The sequence below is a fragment of the Perognathus longimembris genome, chromosome 21 (genome assembly GCF_023159225.1).
Source record: "Perognathus longimembris pacificus isolate PPM17 chromosome 21, ASM2315922v1, whole genome shotgun sequence".
In the NCBI taxonomy this organism is placed as follows: domain Eukaryota; kingdom Metazoa; phylum Chordata; class Mammalia; order Rodentia; family Heteromyidae; genus Perognathus; species Perognathus longimembris.
The window spans coordinates 28,291,593-28,315,193 of record NC_063181.1 but is presented as its reverse complement, the minus strand read 5'-3'; the positions used below and the strand labels follow the sequence as shown (position 1 = coordinate 28,315,193).

Below are 23,601 nucleotides of genomic sequence, written 5' to 3'. Positions count from 1 at the left end.
TTTTTATATTATTTTTTAAAAAAGCTTTTATTTAGTGCCACTCACTAGATGCAACCTTGAATTGGAAAACTGGCATCCTGTGTGGATCTGGTCTAATCACTATATGCAAAGCCACTAGAGACAAACCTCTTTCACAGCATACTACCTGCGATCACTTTTGTCCTCATCACAGCCCAAAGCCAACAGAGCCAAATGACACTCTCCTAAGCCTCCTGACCACATGAACCAAAGTAAGTATTTATTCTTTGTATGTTGATTATTTCAGGTTTTTTATGTCACAGTGATGAAAAGCTCACTAACATAAGCATTATCAGGAAAACAGAAAATTCACTGTCATGTTTCAATATTTACAGATCTTCAAAATAAAAATCATCTGTATTTAGTGACTTGCTACAGAATACTGATGACCCTTCCTTTCAACTGCTGAAGAAAGACCTTGAGTATCTTTTTAGCTCCTTCAAGAACAAATAATGGTTGGGGTCCTTGTTTGAACTACTGCACATCTTGGAAGGGGATTTAAGTTGCCTCTGTTGGTTTGCTTTGGGCCATCTCAGAACTGGATAGTGGGAATAGCTCTACTCATGCCCTGAACCAGATATCAAAGATTTTGGTAGATTCATGCTGTAAAAAGAGGCCTACCTTTGGAGCTAGGTGACAGGTAAGTAGGCAACAGATGAAACTAGGGAAAGGCTCTTTCCTAACTGGGTTGCAGATCAGCATTCTACCAAATTTCCATTCTTAATGGACAAAGTAATATATTCATTAACCTATGTTTACTGACCATTCCCATAGAGACCACCAATCAATCCATTTTCTTCCATTGGGAGAAAATAACTCCAGCCCCTCACTGCTTTGTAGGTTTCTCTCATAGCCAATCAGCTATAAGGAAATGGTTTAAATAACTTTTTAAAACTTGAAGAGGTTAACTTTAATCATTTCTTTCATCAATGATACACAGAGCTCACTTTAGTATACAGTCTCATCCTGACAGATTCAAATGCAGAGATTCTAATTCTGCTCACCTAAAATAGGAGGGGCTGGGACTTAGAATAGAACATTCCTCCAAATGGAAAACAGCTCAGCTGGTTAAAGCAAATGAGGAATTTCAATTGGCTTTAAGGGTAGCATAGACAAAACAACCACCTCACAAATCACTTTCTCTCAGATCCACTGTACAAAATGTTTACAAAATGTCTCTGCAGTGTTATATCTAACTAAGCCCCTTGCTATTTAATTTTCAGTAAGATTTTCTCTGTCCTAACACAAAGACTGATGCAATAACCAAGAACTGGCTTTTACAAAGTATTCCCTCTCACTCATTCTCTCTCTCTCTCTCTCTCTAGCACATTTATTCAACTCTAGATGCAGTTGGAAGGCTAAAAATAGCACATAGATTAGTATTGTTGATTATGGACAATAAATTCTACAATCTGACATCTGCGCCCTGATGTCTGACTTTTCTTGAAAAACATGCACATATAAAACTCAACTTACAATGAAGGAAGTCAACCTTTTCCTTTTGTAAGTAATACATCGGTAGAAAATGCAGAGTTCAGTAGAGATTGGTGACCTTCTAAATGGTTTTGCCTGGGAACAATCAACTCTGGTATTCAGTAGCTCTCTAAATTCAGAACAAGCAAAGGGCACATCAGGCTGGAATAAAAACTCATACCTTGAGACTATTTCAATATGGCATGGGAATAGAAAATGTGTTGAACTATGACAGAAAGAATGTCAAGAAAAGAATTATCAATTACAGGGAAGACCATCATACTTAGGAAAAGTGAGATGCAGATATATTTTTAGGGGTTTATTCACTCCTAGGAAGAGCAAGTGCCAGGATAAAAGGGAGGGGTGATTAAATATCTGTATGCTGGCTTCACCCACTAATCAGGTGGGCCAGGACGGGCAGGGTTTAGGCTATGCCTTTCCTGGCCTCTGTAGAGTTAGCCAATTCCATGAATGTAGAGGGATGAGTTGAGTTTTGGGATTGAAGAGTGTACTTTGAGTTTTCCATAGACACTTCAGAGCTGTCTTCTAATTGGAGATGACCTAGTGTCTGTGAAAGAGGTTGTCTCTCCAAAAGATATGCTGAAGTTCTAAATCTCACTATCCATAAAGTTCCTTTAAGTGAAAATAGGATTTCTATAGGTACAATCAAGTTAACTGATGGTATTTTAGAATAGGGTAGGCTCTAAGTCCAAACAATAGTATCCTTATAAAAAGAGAGAGAGATTTATAAAAAGACAGACATGGGCTGGGGATGTGGCTTAGTGGTAGAGTGCTTGTCTAGCATGCATGCAGCCCTGGGTTCAATTCCTCAGTATCACATAAACAGAAAACCCAGAAGTAGAGCTGTGGCTCAAGTGGTTGAGGGCTTGCCTTGAGCACAGAGATGCTCAGGGACAGTGCCCAGGCCCTCAGTTCAAGCCACAGGACTGGCAAACAACAACAACAACAACAAAAAGACATATAGGAAGAAGGACATCATGTGACAACATAGGCAGAGTCTGGAGTGATGTCACCCTAAGCCATTGGATATCGAGGGCCATTGGCTACTACCAGAAGAAAGAAGCAGCCTTCTCTCCCACCGCCTTTAGAAGCAATGGTAACTTCTTTTCAGAATTGTAGGCTTCAACACTGAGAAGTGGTATTTTTCTTGCATATTGATTATTGCGCTTTTGTTGGTAGTCCCAGGAAATTAATGCGGTCTCTAGTAAGGGCCAAACTATGGTCTCTTGTCTTCTTTTCTTTGGCATTCTAGTAACATACTATAGAAATGATCCCTGAAAGCATAGTCTTTTCTTTGGCATTCTAAAAGAAGAGAACTAATTTGAGCTGAAGGGGTAAGGGAATTAAAGTAATTTGTTTATTGGGGGAAAGAAAATTTGTATACACTCCTCTGTAGGAGAGTTAGATCAACAACACATTACAACCTGGAGGGAATCAGAGGTCTAATACCAGGAGTGCACATGGTGAAAACGCATGTGTATTCCCTGGGAAGTGTCAGTGAACAGGTGACATCCTGTGAAACAGGTGTAGATGATAAGGAGAATGCCTGCCATCAAGAAGCCAGAGGAAGGTGCTTCAGGGCAAGTTGGGGGTAAAACACTGCTTCTTTCCAGTGTTCTAAGACTCACCAGATACTCCATTGTGTGTACCGGGGATGTAGCTCAGTTAGGTGGTCACTTGCCTAGCATGCATGAAATCCTGGGTTCCATGCCAAGTATGACAGTAACCAAAAATTAATGGTTAAATAAGTCATGACAAAAAATCCAAAACAAACAGTAAAACCTCTCTAAAGCAAATACTTTGAGAAAAACAAAAAAGTAAGTTATCTTGATCCCTTTCCTTATGCTTTGCTGCCTCTCCTCTGCTCTCCCTCTGGGGCTTTTAAATCAAGGGTGTCTACACAGAATTTCACCACAGAAATTCTGCTGGAAATACCAGAGAAACAAATGTCAGAGGACAGGAGATATTGCCAAGAGATATTTTGTTAAAGTACACGCATTCAATTTCTTTCTGACTTTGTCGACCCCAAACCCAGGCAGTTGCAATTCCCCATGAGGTCAGCGTACCTTCTGAAGAAATGCACCCAGATCACAATGGTATATGAGTCTGTCCTATTCTGCCTCTAGAAGAGAAATGTTACAGTAAATAGGTGTGTGGGTTCTCCCCAATTGCAAACTCCAGCAAAAACAAAAGATCAAACCCAGAAAAAACTTAACTTAACCATGATACATCTTTGTAACAAAATTGGAGATCTTCTTCCTAAAAGATATTTCCAAAAACAAAAAACAAAACCTATGTAAACACTAGCTATTATTTTTACACTGTTACATGCCACAATGAGTTATTATTTAGCAATTATATAGAAGTAGATAAGCCAGAGACATTTCACCACTTTGGCAGATTGTGACATGTTTTGTTGATTCACTTGCTTTCCTCTTTTGCTTTAGTTAACACATGAGCTTCATGTGTGACCTTAGTTAACACAAAATTCCCCTAGGAAAGCCTCATGTGTGACTGATCCTCACGTTAATACAATGGCGCCATGCAGTGTGAAGAACATGGTATTAATATACTCCATCTGTTATATCCAATGTCTCTATGCTTTTCCAGTCCTCCCAATCTCTGTAGAGTGGGACAGAAGAGAGAACATAGTAATACAGGGAAGCAAAGGGAGGAACTGATTTTTCCATATGAGCCTTCCCAAAAGACTCTCTCTACACCTCTATCTGGGTTCTACCATGCGTTCCCTCTTCCTAAAGCCAATTTACTCTTTCCAAGTGTCCCCACTCAGCACAGACATCTTTCCTTGATCTTTGAGCTAGTCCTAGTGGATCATTCCTTTCTCTGCCACTTGAATTTCTATTGCATGCACTTTGATCATTCATTGAAAATCACCTACTGCAGGGACAGTGCTCTGCAGCCAATGGGGGTAATTGCTTATCTGGCCATTTTACACTCTAAGTTGTGCTGATGGAAGGGAAGCCAAGACCACATGACTCTCAGGTAAACTATAAGATACTTTAAAGAAGTTTTTTTTTTAATTTTCTAAATTTAGGCTTGACCCCTACAGTAGGAACTTGATACCAAGTAGTTTATGTGTCATTGGAAATGGGGCAGCTGCTAGGGACTAGAGGGAACTTGTTACAGGTGTTTGTCTCTCTTCCTCAGCTTGTTTTAAAAAATGGCTCTGATTCTTCCTGTAAAAAGAAATGCATGTTTCTTCAGACAAACCAGTCTTCTAACAGTAATAAATAGTCCATGTTGACAACAAATAAATTTTTGATGCAGTTTTTCTCATTCTGGGAAAGGTACTATTTGCAGATAGTTACAAGTTTGGGAAGAACAAACTGCAAATACTTATCTATGAGCATAAGTCCACCTCCAGAATCTCTTTTAGCCTTCATTCTGTTAAAATAAATTCTGTTTATAAATGCTATAAGACCATAATCTTACTGGAATGTACTTGCTTCTGTGTTATCCTATACCATTTGATTGCCATCTCTAGGCATATATCTGACTGTGTACATATATATGTGTGTGTAAGTTTGTTAGCATATAAGGAATCTACATAAGTAGTTTACCAACAGACAAGTAAAATTCTACACCGTATGCCTTGATGAAATTCCCCTCATTGAACAGTTGCAATTATTATATATCCTGGAAAATGTTTAGAATTTAGCATGGTAATATAATCCTAACATTGAATTCCCAGTAACACAATTATAGTATTCACTGGAGCCAGCACTGGCTGTGATTACTATGTGACAAGTCCCCTTCTAAGCTTTTATATTAAGCCAGGTTATCCTTCCAACCACAAGCAGGGTAAAGCTTATTTTCACCATCCACAGATGGGTAACAGAAGTATGGCCAGATGCCAAGTTTACCCAGCTATCAGTAGTGGGGTGGGTCTTCCACACCAGCAGCCTGACCTTCAAATCAATGTCAAACCCATGCTGCTATGCTGCTGTCAGTGTGATCCATTGTGAGAGTTCCAAGCAGTTTTCTTCAGCATTGCTTTTTGGGGGCTTGGATATTGAGTCAATGAAGATGAAAACTCTGAATCAAACTTTGTAGTTTGGTCATCCTACCAACCCCCACCTCATGACTATCCTTCATGAAAGTCTAAGTCTGAGATCATACCAAGTTAAAATGGTGTATGCACCCAAGGCAGTCACAGATTAAAATAAATAGTAAATCAATACTATCATTACACTAAGAGAAGTCAGACTCCATAAGAATTGGGTCATCTGGAGGTTACTGTGGAGAGACCATAGGACCCCAGGGCAGGCATGAAGAGAAGGAGGACTAAATAGAGTTGAAGCCATTATGTAGCTAATGTTATAGGATAAGCTGAGTGTTATTTTCTTTATGCCTAAAACAGTCTAGAAATATCTTTTCTAAATGGATCTAAAGTTTGCTTCACTACAGATCTGCAACAGTTCTGAGGCCCAACTCATCAGTTTTCCAGAGTTGTTCTTGGGATCTTCTTCTGCTTTGGTCCTCTCTAATGACACCTTAGGTGATGCGAGGGTACTCTGAGACTCTGGGCTTCATTCATTGGTACTTTCTACTTTACTTTCACCAAAGCCATTGTGGAGTAGAAAGATGCCATTTATACAATGCCTTACTATCAGCAATGACCTGGAAAAGCAAAAACTGGTACTCCATCTTAGATCAAATGTAAAAGTTGCCAAACAAGAAGTCCTGACTCATTTTACCAGACAATACCATACTTAGTGGCAAAATTTCTCCCTTTCCCTTATTGTTAATACGTTTACTCCAAGTTAGAGCAGAATTTTTTTTAAAGTGTTCAGTTCTGAAATGCTTTTAGCAACAACTATTAATCTGAGCTTCTAGTCTTTTTTATGAAATAATATAAAACAAGGTAAGAACTGAACATCACGATCGCCCAAAACTTCTCCCTTTTCTGTAATTATGTAAGTGCCTTAAAACACTTTCTTTCACTGCTTCTAAAGGTAAGACAGAACGAAGGGTTGATTTCCCAATGGTTATTCTAATTTGGCAATTGAACTTAGAATTTCCACTGCTTTCAAGTTTCAGGTTTGGGACTTAAACTAGCTTGGTACAGAAGAGCTCTGGTGGCCCCAACCCTGTTGGCTGGTAGCAGCCCCAGAATTGGTGGGAAGAAAGAAAAGGGTGGAGAACAAGGGGGGCATGCAGAGCTAGGCAGGGGTGGGCAGGGGAAGTCTCCTATTTCCTTAATAAGTGCCAAGTATTTTTCTGCTTTAAATTGTACAGTTTGGGGAGCTTTATATTGTCAATATCAGAGCAGTTCAAACAAAATAAAAATGAACAGAAATAGGGAGTGATGGGTAGAGGAAAACACTGTCATAAAAATAGAAAGCTTTAAAATACTGTCTAGTCAAAATCCCAGTGAGCCACAAGACCCCTGAGGGTTCCGAAGTCATGATTCTGACGCATGCTAGGGCTGGTGCACATGGACTCGCCCCAGCCCTGGGAAAGGTTGGTGCCTTTCAGAAGACTCACATTTTACATACATAGGAGGGCAGGTGTGAGGAATTTAAAAGATTTCCCCAGTGATATAGTACAGTCTCCACAGAAGCTGGTACTGTCTACTGTCTAAACAGCTAGACCACATGCTGAGCCCAGAGGTAAGATGAAAAGAAAATTAATAGTACAGCTAATTTTCATTTCAGTTAACAGACCTCTCTGTTCTCCATTCAGCAAACAAAAACACACTTTGTTGACTCAAAAGAGGGCAAAAAGAACACCATTCTTTACTCATTGAGAAGAACAAATCCACTAGTTCCTCACAGATTTCAGCGAAATACATATGTGAGATGGAAAGCAGTGAATGAAGGGAGCTAGAGGATTCACAGAACAAACAACGGTACATCCTTGTGATTTCCAACATGTGCCTGCGCTGGCAATTGCATCAAGGCCATCTGTTTATGTGTAGCTTTTATAAGAGAAATGCTTTACTGACCTGGGAGAAGACATTATCCACATTTCAAGCAATTTTGTGTGAATGACGGTGTTGTTAACCTCCAAGGGTTATTCAAATATTTTTTTTTTCTGAGAAATTGGCTGCTTTGAGTTCTTTCTTAGAATGCCACGTGTTTCAATTTTGTGCAGAATAGATGACAGGCTGGGCCTTCCAACAGAAATTTAATTAATTTAACTAATTCCCTTCAGGGGCAGTGGAGTGACAGGACTCAGAGGGTTAGGCCAGTCCAGCCTAGGGATTTTCCTTCTTCCACAGAAGTAAAAGCCAAGCAACACTGTGTGGTTTTTGTAACTGGACAAGTTTAGAAATATTTTGAAACTTCTGCTTTGCCAAGTGTTTCATAAAAAAAACTTTCTCTTCTTACTTCGTGCCAAAAAATGTCACACACACACACACACACACACACACACACACACACACACACACACACTAGGTATTTTTTCCCCATATGTAGACACATGTCCAAGATTTCTTCTCTTCTAAGAATAAATAATTTTTCTGGGTTATAAAAATGCCACTTGCTCTATCCGATTACACATATCTTTATATAGAAAAAGCATTTGAAGCATTCTGCTAGTGAGTGGAAGGAAAGATTCTTGCTCCATATGACTTTGTTAATTAATTTGGATAAAGTAAAAGGTTGAGAATTCTGTTAGGGACTCCAAGTTCAGGCTTGACTCAATCTTCTCAAGTTTACTTTTTCTCTCAATGTCCTACACTGTTTCTTTATATTGGGAATCATGAAATCAGCAGTAATTTCTATATTTGACTAAAATAATACCCTGGAAACAATACCAATGTAAGGGATCTCTCCGGTTCCATTCTCTAGTTGCCCAGTCATCTGTGATTCCAAGAGTTCCACTGAAATTTGAAACAGGGTTTCAAAATATCTAGCATTAAAAAAACTGTGAGCTTGCAAATTACTTGTCAAGTTTCATAGAAAGTGGATAATGTAGCCTAGAACTGATTTGTTTCTATGCCTGGCAGCATATTGAGCTGGCTTCCAGGTAGAGTAAAGAACACTGAAACATAGCAATTGGTTTGGCATTTTCTTTCTTTTTAAAAAAATAACCAGCTAGTTACACTCATAAAGTCAAAAAACATGAAAGACAGTTTTGCAATTAGAAATAAAGAGTTAAATAGCTGCATGCTTGGAAAAGAATATCCATATAGCTAAATATTCATAGAAATGAAGTGAATGGTATTAGCTCTTATTAAGACCATTAAAGACAGACATACTGTAAGGTCTTCTCCTGGAGGGCTACATGCCACATACTATATTACAGATTTAAAGCTTCAAATTGAATAACTAAAGATAAATATTTTTATTTGTTATGGAAAATTAAACATTGTTAATAAACATATCATAAGGAGAAAGAATTTAAAGATGGTAGATACTGATATTTCTCCTTAACAGGTTAACTTTTAATGTCTCTTAATATTTGTCAGAATGTGAAGATGTAGGTGTGTTTATGTGTATATGTGTGTGCATGTTCAAGAGGCAGTTAGCAAATTGTTGTCACTTTTGAAATCTAAAAATGCAACCACATTGTATTTGGAGAACTCATAAGGATAAATACAAACACTTCAGATAGAGCTATAAACATTTCATATAGAGTATGCGGAAATATAATTCAGAACTATCACAAAAATTTTTCACAAAAATTAAAATACTCTTAAAGATAAATAAAAAAATCAAGAAACTAGAGGATGTAACAAATTTTCCTGCAGTTTGCAACCATTATCCTTCCAGAAATTGTACTAAGTAATTGTTTCATCTCTCTCCTGTTTTATTTTTCCATATGCCTTTCTCCCCTCATGTATGGGGATTGTATATGTACATTGTGAAATCATTAAGCATCTTAAGACTTACGTTTTGTTGAACCAGGTCTCCCATGGTAAAAGGATAAAAGCACAACACAGTGAGTTTGCTTCCTAGAAACAGTAAATCAGCATTGTGATGCACCCAGGTCAGAAATAATACCCTTCATTTGCTGCAAATGCTTTAGTATCAATGCTATAAAAAATAGATGATGGAAAACTGGAGCTCTGGACAGAAACAGAAGTCTGCTGTGTGTGGCTTGCACAGGAATGGAGCAGACAGAAATGGTGGTCTTGTCTATTCATCAAACTCTGGGCTTGTCTGTGCTGACAAGTAGCAGCCCATGCAGTGTACACATCTGTCAGGGATTTAGCACTGTGGGCACAGGCAATGCCTGATTCAGTTTACATAAATGGCAGTGAGCTGAACATACACACTTCTGCTGGAATTTAATGAGCACTGAAATGTGAGCTTTTGGAATATCACTGTGCAGTGGCCAGGCCAAGGTTTTTTTTTTTTTTATTATGGTACTTGGGTTTTCCTGTTTGCTTTTGCAAAAACACAATTTCCAACTGAAGAATGTTCTATGGGTGTGGTTTAAAGAAAGTTGAAAGTCAGTGATATAAAGGCTTGAAGGTTTCTCCGTCTCCAGGCCATATGGAGTATGCTGGGAAGCCAACATATGTAACAAACAGCTCATCCCAGCACTGACTACATGTTCCGACCCTTTGGCATGACTCAAAGCCCAAAGAAATACTGAGAAAAATAAACTACAAACTGCAAAGTTAAGACCTGTAGTCTGTGCTTTGCCTAGTTATAGTAATGCCTGTGAATGTCTGTATGCAAAATATGACATAAGGTCATTAAAAAGAAACACCATTTAACAAGATGGAAGAAAGACCAAGAGGTTGGGCTGGGAATATGGCCTAGTGGTAGAATGCTTGCCTCATATACATGAAGCCTTTGGTTCAATCCTCAGCACCACATATATAGAAAAAACCAGAGGGGAGCTGTGGCTCAAGTGGTAGAGTGCTAGCCTTGAGCAAAAAGAAGCCAGAGACAGTGCTCAGGCCCTGAGTTCAAGCCCCAGGACTGCCAAAAAAAAAAAAAAAAAGACCAAGAGGCATGATGAAGAAAGGCAAAGAGAAGACCTGGAAGATGGGTGTGCAAAAATCTCTTTTGTTCCTTTCCCCTTATCATCATCATCATCATCATCATCATCATCATCATCATCATCATCATCATCATCATCATCGGGGAGTGTACTGAAGTTTGAACTCAGGGCTTGGTAGCTACCCACCCCCCAAGCTTTTTTGCTCTAAGCTGGCACTCTCCCACTTGAGCCGCAGCTCCACTTCCTGTTTTTTGATGGTTAATTGGAGGTAAGAGTCTCATGGACTTTCCTGCCCTGGCTGATTTCAAACTGCAATCCACATATCGCCCAGCTAACCTATCATTATTTTAAAGCACACACACAGGCTAGGACCCACTTTCATCTTCTCCTTTCATTATGCACCTTTGCTTTTGTTATTCTATTTAGTCACTGTGCCAAGTAAACTGAAAATATGTCTTTTTAAAATGTGCTTCATTTCTAGTCCATTAAGTTGGACAAACCCAGCCACAAACCCTATACCATCCAGTGTATGATTATGATTATGATTTGCATGAGCAAACTTGAAGCCCTGGCCTTAGAGGTAATTACTGAGGTGCCCATCAACTCCCATCTCACGCTGTGCTTGCCCTGCATTTGCTTTATCTTCTAAATTTCAGACCTGTTAGTTCATGTTTAGTGCATCTCTAGCCCTTCCAAGATTGGAGACTCTTCCTGGCCTGCTTTTCTCTGAAGTTCATTTCTCCCCTTCCTTGCATTATTTCTGATTCAATTTGTCTCTTCAGCTTGATTTCCTTGTTAAGTTTTAGTGGAGATACTAATCTCTCGTTTTCTGTGTCCTGCCATGGCTCAAACTATGGGTGTGGAGTTTAAACAAACCTGATCACTTTATTTTTCAAACCTGCTAACTGGTACTTTCATGCTACTCATTCCTGAAAGCAAGCAGTGAATAAAACCAAAACAAAGTCAAAACAACTGACCTAACAAAAGGTGAGACACAGTCACACTGGCAGCATGACTGAGTATAAAAAGGCCTGCCTTTAAATTTGGCTTCTATCATCAATTGGCTACTTAACTTTAACATCATAAAATAAAAACCTATTTTATGCGTTTCTCTTTCACTCAGTAAATTTGTATTGATCACCAATTCTTCCCAGGTAAAAGGGATCCTGAAGTAGCCAGAGCAGAAAAGAATGTCTACCTTCTTGAAGTTGACATTTTAATGATGCTTATAGATATGAAATCTAATAACCATCTAACTGCATGCCATAGGGCTTTAAATGTGGAAAATACTCAAGAGCTTTTAGCTATTATTTTAGCCATAAGGAGGGGGGAGGGGAGAATGAGGGACGAGGTAACAAACAGTACAAGAAATGTATCCAATGCCTAATATATGAAACTGTAACCTCTCTGTAATTCAGTTTGATACTATATATATGTAAAAGAATAAAATTGTGGCAGAGCTTTTAACTTTACGAGGTAAAAATTCATAAGAGAAACCTATGATAGTGAAAAGGAGAGAAAATACAGAAGAGGAATTATTTTCTGAAAATGTGAAATGGATATGATGCTAAGTAGTTTTAGAGTTTCCTGAGCCTGGATCTGTTAGTGGATGTGCTGTCACAGACCAGGAACTTGTAATTCAGATTCATACATATCTGCTCATTCAACGCCACATCTGCCCTGCTTACTGCCTGTGCTAGAACAATGACACCAGCAAGCTGGTAGAGCATTCCATGAGCAGCTCCTAGCCCTTTGGCTACAGTCAACATCAGATTCAGTTTCCTGAGAAAGCATCTTGTTTACACCTATCTATGAAAGCAACTCAGATCTGAACCTTAGATCTCAACATCAGAAAAGAGGGCATGATTGAAGTTCGTGGTGTTCTTTATTCCATACACTGTCCTCTTTAAGTTACCATAGATTTATAATCATTTCCATGTGTTAGTTTTTATAGCATTCTTGTGAGGAAATTTCCTATCGATAAGTTGTTTGATCTCACAGCAGGGGAATATAGCATGTTTTCAACTGGATCTCTTTTATATGCCCACTTTATTCCTGAAAGTTAAATTAGAGAGCAAGTTTCATTTTTCATTTTGATTTCACAAATATTCTCCACCTTGCTCTCTAACTGCTACCTAGGGTGATAAAGAACAGATAATCCATCAATAGCAAGTCTAAAACAAAGTGAGTCCTGAAATTATTTATTTCATATTGTCCTTTAGTGATGAAGATGAAGTCATCAGATAAAAATTATGATAAATGATGACTTATGGCATCCTTTGAGTATGCTACTCTAGTAATTTAGAACTCTGTTTTGAACTTCCTAAGCTCTCTAATCTGTTGAATTTCTTTGTGTTTCCTTTTTTCACATCCCACTAATGTCCAATGAAGATTTGGACAAAGCAACCTATAAGATGATGTCTCTTTTTCCTCCTCCATTCCTTCCTCTTCTTTCCCTCTCTTTATGTTTTTTGTTATTTCATTCCCTTTTTTTTCTCCCTAACACTTCATATGGTTGGATGCCATTATAATTCCATAGTTATGCTCTGACCGCATGTGGGATAGTGGTTTCAAAACAATATTCCCTGTTGTATAAGTTGTTGCATTCATGTGGAACTTGAAGCCTCAGTAGGTTCTTGTGGCCTTTACCAGGCTCCCCAGGATTAATTGGTTTTGAATTCAGTTTTCTTTTTCACTAAACCAGTGGATTATTCTAGTTTGTTCTGCAACTGTCAGGAGAGGAACAAACCATTGAGTATTTTTGACTCTGAGTTCGTAAAAAAAAAAATCTGTGGTTTTGATTGGGTCACACATGGCAGAATTAACAAATTTTCATTGTTCAGATCATCAATTTTCTCTAGCTCAAGCCAGACAATTAAGTTATATCATTTTGTTATTGTGCTAATAAACCCATCACATTTAGCTTATCTCTCAGTTGCCAGAATCCTAGAAATGAGAACTTTTTAAAAACAAATTCAATAATGTCTTACAGATTGGAAACATCAACCATTCAGACATGATGTTTCATCTAATCAAGCTCCTAAAAGACTTATCTGCCATGAAATATTTTGTTATAATTGTGATGTAAGAGTTCCCTCTTAACTTTGGTGATGGAATTCTCATTAATGGTGAAGCTTCTTTTGGAACAGGGGCTCAGAGGAGATAGACTTATTAAATTCTTTGATCTAGCTCCCAGTTGACTCTTTTTTGGCATACAGGTACAAAGAGATGGTAAATAAAGGAAAGGAAACTGTGCTTTAGATCACAAATGGGGAGTAGCAATGGCTTGCATTGAGATGAATAGACATATGTGGTTGGGAATGTTCATTGGCCCATTTCCCATGGGAAATTTTTGAAGTAAGCATGAACATGGAGGAAGAAAACATTGACAATAATGAGCCAGTGGGTGGTGTCAATGAGGTCAAAAGTGAATGTCCAGGGCTGGGGATATAGCCTAGTGTCAAGAGTGCCTGCCTCGGATACAGGAGGCCCTAGGTTCGATTCCCCAGCACCACATATACAGAAAACGGCCAGAAGCGGCGCTGTGGCTCAAGTGGCAGAGTATGCTAGCCTTGAGCGGGAAGAAGCCAGGGACAGTGCTCAGGCCCTGAGTCCAAGGCCCAGGACTGGCCAAAAAAAAAAAAAAAAAAAAAAAAAAGTGAATGTCCATCCTGAATGCTCTGAAGAGAACCAACAAGAACACAAGTGGGATCAGCAAGATCCCTGAAATAAGGAGTGGTGAAGTATGGTCCGTGGTATGTACTCCTTGTAGGAAGGTATGTTGAAAACTACTAGCCTCATTTGTACAGAAGAGTTAACTAGTCATGTTCAGGACTTATATAGACAAAAAGACAAGGGACATGGTGGTTTTCATTTTGCCTCCCATCATACCTTCTTTGTGGTACCTTTGTACTACAGAGAAGCATTCTGATTTAAGAATGCCAATATATTTCAATCTGCTTGAATAGCTTATAGTCAGTTTGTAGACCACTTAGCTTAATACTGTGGATTGCATACATTCAGGTACAATGATATATAAAACGTAAAAATGTACTATTGGTTAAACATCATTTCTCACCGGGTTCTTTATTTCTTTTTGTTTTTAGCTGATATACTTTTTTAAGGCAAACATCCCTTCCTTCCAAAATATACACCGATTTGAAGACATCAGCACAGGATGCTTTCAGTATATACATGATGAAAAACTGTTTAATTGGTCTCTGTAGTTACTATATCATGGCTTTGACCTTTACTGCCATTTAGATCATCTCAACAATTTAGGACTATCCAAATGTCAGAAATATGTCTCTGGGTCTACTTTTGGTCATTCTACATATCAGCAAAACTCTAGCTATGTCTTTCTACATTGTGGAATATGGAAAAGGAATTAGAAGTCACAGAAAGAATAACAAAATGACAGAAGCGTAGTGTCTTTCACCTGGGCTGCTTTTCAGGATGATTTATGGGAGGAAATGTTTACTGCCTATGTAAGTGGCTTGAAATGTTACAGAAAGATGATTGTCTAGAGAATCATCTTCTTGTGTCTGAAAGTATTCCACCATCATTATCAGTGAGGGATTTTTCCAAAACTGTGATAGATGGTGGGTTTTACCTTGTCTCTTATCTGATTAGAATTACCTAAGTGGGAATGGAGTCTGTGATTACAGGCTGGGGCAAGCACTGACAGGCGAATGCATGCAATCCTGGGATTGATTCCTCATTAGGAATACCCAGTACAAGATTCCTGTGTGAGATTTAGGCACTCTATGACAACACACCAACCAGATCATTTCTTAAAATAGCTGCTTTGCAGTATTGTTAAGAAATACATATTGTCTTTTCCAAATTCATATGTTGAACCCCTGTCCCCACCCCACTGTAGTATTTGGAGATAGGCCTTTTAAAGAAGAGATTAAGTCATTATGGTTGACCTTGATCTAATATACTTAGTGTTATAAAAAGAAAAGAAAAAACAAAAAGGACACCTGGGATGTATGCACAAAAGAAGAGCAGTGACCTCACCAGTGAGTGAGTGTATTGGCAGGACAAACAGTAACCTTTGTGCATGTGTGGTGGGCTAAGGGAGCTTGTTGGCATTTCAGTCATAGGCTTCTACTCTCCAGAGCCTTGAGAAATAAATTTCTGTTATATACACCATCAATCTGAGGCATGTCCTTATAGCTTCATTAGCAAGCCTGTAGGCCTGAAACTTTGAGTACAGGATGAAATTTTATGGTAAGTGAGATCATATGAATTTATATGCAAATATTTGCAGGCTTTTTAACAATCTGGTTAGAAAGGACTAGAGAGCAGCAGTTCCTGGGCAGTGTGCTCATAGGTATACAACTTCTTTCAGTAAAAACCTCCTAGAAGAGAAGGCCCTGTGGTTCTCTGACAGGAGCAGCTGGATTTCAAGATAGCACCACTGGCCATATCCTGATGGTGCCCGCCATAACCTCAGACAAATGAGTTAATTTTCAGTAGGTGATCAGGGCAATAGTATCTTCTTGTCACACCTCTCAGCATGAGTTCCTCTATGCTGGAGTAGAGCACACTATTTTTGTTCTCTCCTGAATTCATCCTCCCATTTCTTGTTGGCTCAGCCTACAAAGCTTGCTTTTATTTGAAGTATACTTTGTAAGTTTTGGGGTGACCCACTTCACAGTAGAGAAGCCTGCTTTCAGTAGAATTTGGAAATCAGTGTATAATTGTAATATCTGGATAGTCCATCTTGGTCTTATTGGTTAGTTATGGGACTTAAGGAAAGGAGGTTCAGCCCAGGGCTTCTGTGTATGAGTGGGGTGACTGAGAAGGACTAGTTTCATTAACAGAAGCCAAAACTAATTATGCAGACTTGTTTGTGTAACACATTCTTGAAAATATTTTTGATTTACTTTCCATCAATCTTACCATTTCATATTTGTATCTGCTTCAGGAATTTGAAATAAAGTGAGCTGGGCAGGGTAGTTTTAATATCCTTTAAAGGACTGCACAAATCTTCCTTACATGAAAGCAACAGCAACATCAACAGCTAAGTTATCCAGGAAAGGCTGAAAGGTAATTTTATGATGCCTGACACAAATGGTTTTATTATGGGTTTTGTGTATACACTTTTGATATTAGTGGCATTTTAAGCATGAAATTGATTAGTTAGTTAAGTGAAATAATTCTCTTATACAACTAGATTTTGCTAGTGAACTTATTCCTCAGCTTTTGTAATCTATGTAATATTCTGGAAAATAATAAGCAACCCTGACATTTTTTAGAGCTGGTTTAGTTTCTACTTTTGTTGGCTATTGAGTGTCCCTGGAGTATGTCTGGAGTCAAATTTATTGAAAAACTGTGTGCCCTCCTGCAAGAAGAAATGTCATCCTGACTGAAGAGAGAAATAAATCCCACCTACAATATTCTCCAAAGAGAAGCTGAGAAGGAATAAAGAAGAATCTCAAGCGATGATGGTAAACTGTTCTCAAATACTAAAAGGAATTTTTTTTAAGTGTTTAAAAGTCTGATTCTGCTTGCTACAGGTATGGCTTTGTTGTTGTTTTTTTTTAAATGCACCTTTACAGAACTTGGAGGAAGACCCTGTCATAAAAATGTTTCCTTGATAAAGCCAGGAAATTCTGCCACTCCCCAACAGAGAATATATATATATGGCCATTGGCTAACCCCTGAGGTGGTGCCCCGAGGGGAGACTGAGCTATTGAACTTTCATGGATACAGAAGAACAGCCAGAATACACAACTGAGGTCTTGGAACACGACAGGCTCCACAGCCTAATGAAGCTCCAGCACTGTTGCTTAGAGCAACTCCAGCAATCATACTTTCTCAGAGCCAGCTCTGGGAGCATCACAGTCACAGAAGATTTAATTGGTTTGACCTTCTTCCCTTCCTGATATCCCATTGAGAGTCAGCCTTTGGAGACAGGGTGAGAAAGTCTCATTTTGTATTAAGAAACAACAAGAGAGAGACAAAAAAAATAAAAACAACAAAAACCTTTTCATCTGAATTTTTGATGGCATTAGAAATCAGTTAATCACACAGATGTCTGACTCCCATAATTCTGATTCAGAATTACAAAGACCAGTGTGATAAATTGGGTAACCTTTGGTAACATGGACTTTTAGACCAGTAGCATTTTATGCAAGGAAGAAACTGGAAAGATAACTTAGTCCATTAATGTATGAGGAAGTGGGTTTGCTGGTGTTGGACATGCCAAAGCAGTATGTGCCAGAGTAAACTAGTTCAGCAGGACTTACTAGACCTGAAGGAAGAGTTTCAGTTGCCCATTTAGACAAAAACAAAATGTGTAAAGAAATGAGACCAAAGCCATGTAACCAAAGGAGGGGAAAAAGGCACGCCTATCAAATGTATACCCTGTAAGCAATTACAAAACAACATTTTTGAAATTGTTCTTTGGGAATTGCTGTTTGCCTGCTGTCCTACTTCAGCATATGTCTTCATTTTGTGTCACAAACACTGGTTGAACTGGTTGCTAAGCAGATTATCTATGGAGATACTTAACTGTTTAAAGGAGACCACTTGCAGGTATCCATTTACATATACCCTCTGGTCTTATTGATAGGTTGGTGGCAGATGTAATGTGATGGCAGGCTGCTGTCCACTGGGATGCCCTATAAAGTTAAGTCAAAAATCACTGTTCTATCATTCAATTGAAAGGTGACTTGGAGCAAGATTTTTTTTTTTTTAACTCTCCTAGAGCTATTCCTAGGTCTGCAATGGATACAATGGTGGTAGATTATTTCTAAGTATCAGCTACACACTTATGAACATGTTAAAAAAAAACCCTGCTTTAAGTTCATCACTTTTGAACAAGAGCTTTAAGTTTGTTCATAATCCCAATGAGGGTAGTAGGATCTTTCCCAATGGAAAATATGAATTTAGAGCACTTCTATATTTATGTTCTGAAGCCACACTGCTCAAACCATATGTTTGAAAGACTCTCATGAATTCAAGATAATCTTATTACCTGCCACACTAATAGTTATGATGACTGGTATGTGCTGCTCACATATCCAAGTAATATTATACACCAGAAAGTTCTAGAGTAGATCAGTTGCTGCTGTGGAGTCTCAAATAATGGGTGTTGATTGAAGTTTATTGATAAAATTGGTGCACACTTTACAACAGTTAAATTGTGCCATACTGAATATACATTAACTATATGAAAGAAAAAGTAGCTCTGCCCCTTCTAACCACATTTACTGACAAGTTTCTCATTTGGGAATAAAATACTTCCTCTTAGTAGAGTGAATCTTACTCAAGAGTGACAGGAAATTTGCATAAGAAAATGGGCCTGTTTTTTTTTTGTTGTTCTTTGGCTTTCATTTCTATTTTAAAACTTGAGGATTGGCCTGGGGATATAGCCTAGTGGCAAGAGTGCCTGCCTCGGATACACGAGGCCCTAGGTTCGATTCCCCAGCACCACATATACAGAAAACGGCCAGAAGCAGCGCTGTGGCTCAAGTGGCAGAGTGCTAGCCTTGAGCGGGAAGAAGCCAGGGACAGTGCTCAGGCCCTGAGTTCAAGGCCCAGGACTGGCCAAAAAAAAAAAAAAAAAAAAAAAAACGAAAACTTGAGGGTTACCTATCTATCTATGGACTTACACAACATATCTTTTGTCTCAAAAATTATATCCTTTTGTTTAGGGAGACAAGACATACCCCATGACCCCTGAGAAGCTCATGATAGAATATTTAAACAAGAGCACAAATTGTTATATAACAGGAGCATTCAAGAATCTGTTCAAGAATATGAAAACAACCTGGTGGATAAGTCAGTTTGGATAGAACTGATACTAAGCATGAAGTAATGCAAAAAATCAGTAGCAACCTGATATCAGACAGGCTTGATTAAAAAAATCACAATAAAGAGAAGTTTGGTAATCATCTTTGGTATTTTACAAAAGTAGGTGACAATGGGCATGACGTGGTATCCTAGGGGATGTCTGTCTTAGCTTGATGAGGGCTAATCAAGAAGTGGTTTATTGTTAAAGGCAGCTACCCAGATGCTTCCAGAGATGGCTTCAGCACTCTCAATAAGTAGAAGAATGTGGATCATAGCAGAGACAGGCTTGTGTACATGTGAAAGGATAGTGGTGTCAGAGAGGAGAGAAAGCACAGCAAATGAAAGCCAGGAAAGATACCTGGCATTTCACAGGAGAAGTTTAAGCCCAGGAACAATTGGAATTAACAGCACCAAGGAGTGCCAGAAAAGGACATTTATTTGTGCTAGCATCTACAATAAAACAACATAGCCTTCTTATTAAAGTGAAAGTTAAGAATATTGTATTATCTAAGCCAGTAGTGTTCAGCCATGATGATTTTGCTCCCTCTGGCACATGTGGGAGCTAATGACAATTGCAGTTGTCATTAGCTGGGCTGTCATGAAGTGTTAGGTGGCTCTCAGGGTAAAAACAGATGCTTCCAAATATCTAGCAGTGCTGGTTGCCAGTGGCTCATGTCTGTAATCCTAACGACTCAGGAGGCAGAGATCTAAGGATCAGATCACATTTAGAAGCCAGCTCTGGTAGGAAAGTCCATGAAACTTTTTTTTCCAATAAACTACCAAAAAAGGCTGGAAGTGGAGCTGTGGCTCACATGTTAGAGCACTAGGCTTGAGAAAAGGAAAAACAAAGATTCAGGGACAGTGGCCAGGCCCTGAGTTCAATGAGTTCAAGCCTCATCTCTCTCTCTCTCTCTCTCTCTCTCTCTCTCTCTCTCTCTCTCTCTCTCTCTCTCTCTCTCTCTCTCACACACACACACACACACACACACACCATACACACAGAGTCAAGGGGAAAAGGAAGGGGGTAGATGAACGAAGATAGGAAGGTAGCAGTGAGTGAGCAGGGAGAATGCAGTCATGAAATTCAATGCATACCCTACAAAATTAAGAAAATTGAGGGAAAGGGAAAAGATGGGAGAAATGTGGGGAAAAGGATGACAAGGGGTGACATTGGTCAGGATACATTGTATTCATAACTGCTTTGTTGAAGGGTAATTCCTTTTATAACTACTTACAGATAATACAATATACTAAATAAAAATTTTTAGCTAGTCAAATATTAATAGTGCCTAAAGTAAGAAATCTAATTCCAAGGAACCTACTGAAATTAGAACAGTATCTGAAAAATAAATGATATTACTTATTTGCAAAATAGTATCTCCCAGTTGACTCATATAACATTGTACATTTATTAAGATTGAATCTAAGCAACAGTCACCATATTTCTAGTTTTTAAAAAATATTTCCATATGTCATAGCAGATGTTTCAAAGAATAGATTGAGCTGTCAACATTTTTAATAAACTTCCACTAAAATCATTCCAATAGAAAGCAATACAGTAAACACAGTCCTTTTCAGAAATAATTCAAGTACAAGAATAGAAAATTACATTAAAATTTAAAAGAAGTGATAACTTAATGAACCCAGCTATCCATTCCCTCTTGTATTTATCTTTCCAAATTGCTAGTGAATATTGACCCATTTAAGTCATGACAAATTGTATACCCTAAACAATCTTTTGTGGTACTTTTTTTTATTATCGATGTGTTTCAGAAAAGAAAATATTGAGTGTTGTGTACTCATCATATATCTTTAAATTGGCAGTAATAGGCCACATTTAGGACACTAGAGGCAACTCTAGTCAGATATATGAAGCAGCCACCATGATGGAAGTAAATTTCTCAAGGAAAAGCCTATCTCAGAACCAGTTAATGCAACCATGAGTGCTTTGTGGGTTGTGCCAACACATTCGCCACAATTTCCATCCTAAGAAGGACACTTAATGGATTTACTGGTGCATAATAAATATTTGTTCCTAATTAGACTTAATGAATTTTACTTCTGCATTTGTGATGCCTTTATAGGACACTGAGTAAATGGATATGAAAACAAAAGATTGAGAGTGGATTTAGAATTGTAATTATTTTAATACCACTGCTAACATTTTTTATTATCTATTAATTTTCAAAAATTTGTGATATGAAGAACCATCTAGAAGTCTTTTATAAAAGACATAGTTATAAAAGCATTAGAAAAAAATTAAATTAAATTAGGATTCAGTGTAATATACTTCACATAAATAAAAAAATCTTCCTTTGATTAATTAATTTCATTTTCTTGGGAAAGTCAAGTTATAGAACCTTTTAGAAATAGTCCAACAAATTTTAGATGGGATACAAATTTGTAATTTGATTAAATAGGTTAATGTCCATTTTACCTTTTTTTCTTTTTGCTAATGTTGAGTTTTGAAACTCACGGCCCCATGCTTGCTCAGAAGGTGCTCTGCCACTTGAGCTAAACCTCCAGCTCTGCTTTTGTGCTGGTTAGTTTGAAGATGGGAAGTTTCTTTTTGACCAGGTTGGTCTTAAATCATGGTCCTCTGGGTCTCAGCCTCTTGAATGGCTAGGTTTATAGGTACTAGCCACCACCAACATCAGGATTTGAAATCTGTTTTTAAAAGATTATACACACACACACACACACACACACACACACACAGAGAGAGAGAGAGAGACATTCCTCTAAGATGAAGTACAAAGGATAATTTTGTTGGAGTAAATTTAATAACTGTTCTTTTAGCGCGTTTGTTTGTTTGTTTGTTTGTTTTGTGTGTCATTCCTGGGGCTTCAACTCAGGGCCTAAGTGTCATCCCTGAGGGTTTTTTTTTGTTCTAGTGTTTTACCACTTAAGCCACAGATTCACTTCTGGCTTTTCACTGGAAGTGAGTGTATCATGGACTTTCCTGCCCAGAGTGGCTTCAAACTGTGATTCTCAGATCTCAGCCTCGTGAGTAGCTAGGATTTCAGCCACGAATCATTGGTACTCCACCTTCCTTTAGTTTTAATGAGATAATTTTTTTCTGAGGCAGAAAAAAATTTCCTCTGCATTTTTCAAAGACAAATTGTGTACACAATGTGAATATTTTCAAATGGAATAGGAAAGTAAAATTCTCTAATGTTATTTTCTGTTCCTTTAAGATCACAGTACTATTGAATAAGTGTTTTAAACATGTTTACATATGTTTAAAATGTTACCTATGAGGAAATGCATTTTCATATATAGTCACATAAGGAATGTTTACATTTTATATTATAGTTATGTACTTCTACAGTTTCATCAACCACAAAACGTTAGCCATCCTCTGTAACCCATACTTCCTAAATCTTAGTTGGCTAGGAAATTAATCATCCAGTGTCCATCAGTCATTTAGCAATTAGTCTTCTTTCATCTGTTGTTACTTCACCTCCCCTCAGGGTCTCAAGGGTTCTCTACATTGCATGAATCTAGCTAGCAGATAGAGGAAAGTGGAAATCTAGGGGTTGGGTGTCAAACCTTAGGAGGCAGATCCTGAAGCAGAAATATAACATTTGTACTGGTCAGAAATCAGCCAAAAGATTCCTTCAAACTGCTGGGGAGACTGGAGATTGTAATCTAGCTGTGTGTCCCAGAGAGAAGGAAACACATTTACTTAAATACATAGCATCATTTCTGACCATTACATTGGAAGGGAAAAGTGTCATTCTATGCTTGGTAGATCTCAACCATCAATTCTCTTCCGTGATTGAATAATGATCTGATGGATAGTTTTGAACATAAGACCTGTGTCAAGATGATCCACATGTGCCTGAGTAAGTTGGCCCCACATTGAGTCAACAGTTTTACCTCCCTGATCACCTCTGCTCTCCAGAATGATCTGGTCATCGTTGGACTTGTGATTGCCTGTTTTGCTTCTTATTACAAGCAAAGATTTGATTTGTGTCACCTGTACCTTCCTGGGGAAGAGTCACTGTGTTGGGGAATGAGACTAGGGATTCTACTATCCTTATCCTACATCAGAATCACATTCCTTTAAACTATTTAGAAGGAAAAGCCACAAGAAAAAGGTCCCTAAGATGTACACGAATAGGCAGTTTGCCACAGAAGACAGTCTTCTAGCCACAAATACACAACTTGATATTTGGTAGAAATATCAGATTCTGAAGAATGCCAGCCACTAGCAGGAGATGGCACAATGTGAAGTGTCATAAAGTTTGAAAATAGCAAACCCATGGGTGACCATCAAAACGGGCTAGATCACAAATGGACAGGTCACACAGGGTAAAAGTCTCATTGAGGGTTTCTTATCCTTCTGCATTA

At 38.2% G+C, this 23,601-nt stretch overlaps 1 protein-coding gene across 16 annotated transcripts in view; it reads right to left on the bottom strand.

The window, feature by feature from the left end:
- The window catches only part of Sorbs2 (sorbin and SH3 domain containing 2), a 204,050-nt gene that overhangs the window by 130,364 nt on the left and 50,085 nt on the right, over positions 1-23,601 (bottom strand). For 3 of the 16 annotated variants that reach the window (XM_048330678.1, XM_048330683.1, XM_048330687.1), the window contains exon 3: positions 3,579-3,634. The exons of the other annotated variants lie outside the window; for them this stretch is intronic. The gene's annotated coding sequence lies outside the window, so the exon portion shown is untranslated. The remainder of the gene's footprint in view (positions 1-3,578; positions 3,635-23,601) is intronic. 16 annotated transcript variants of the gene reach the window in all.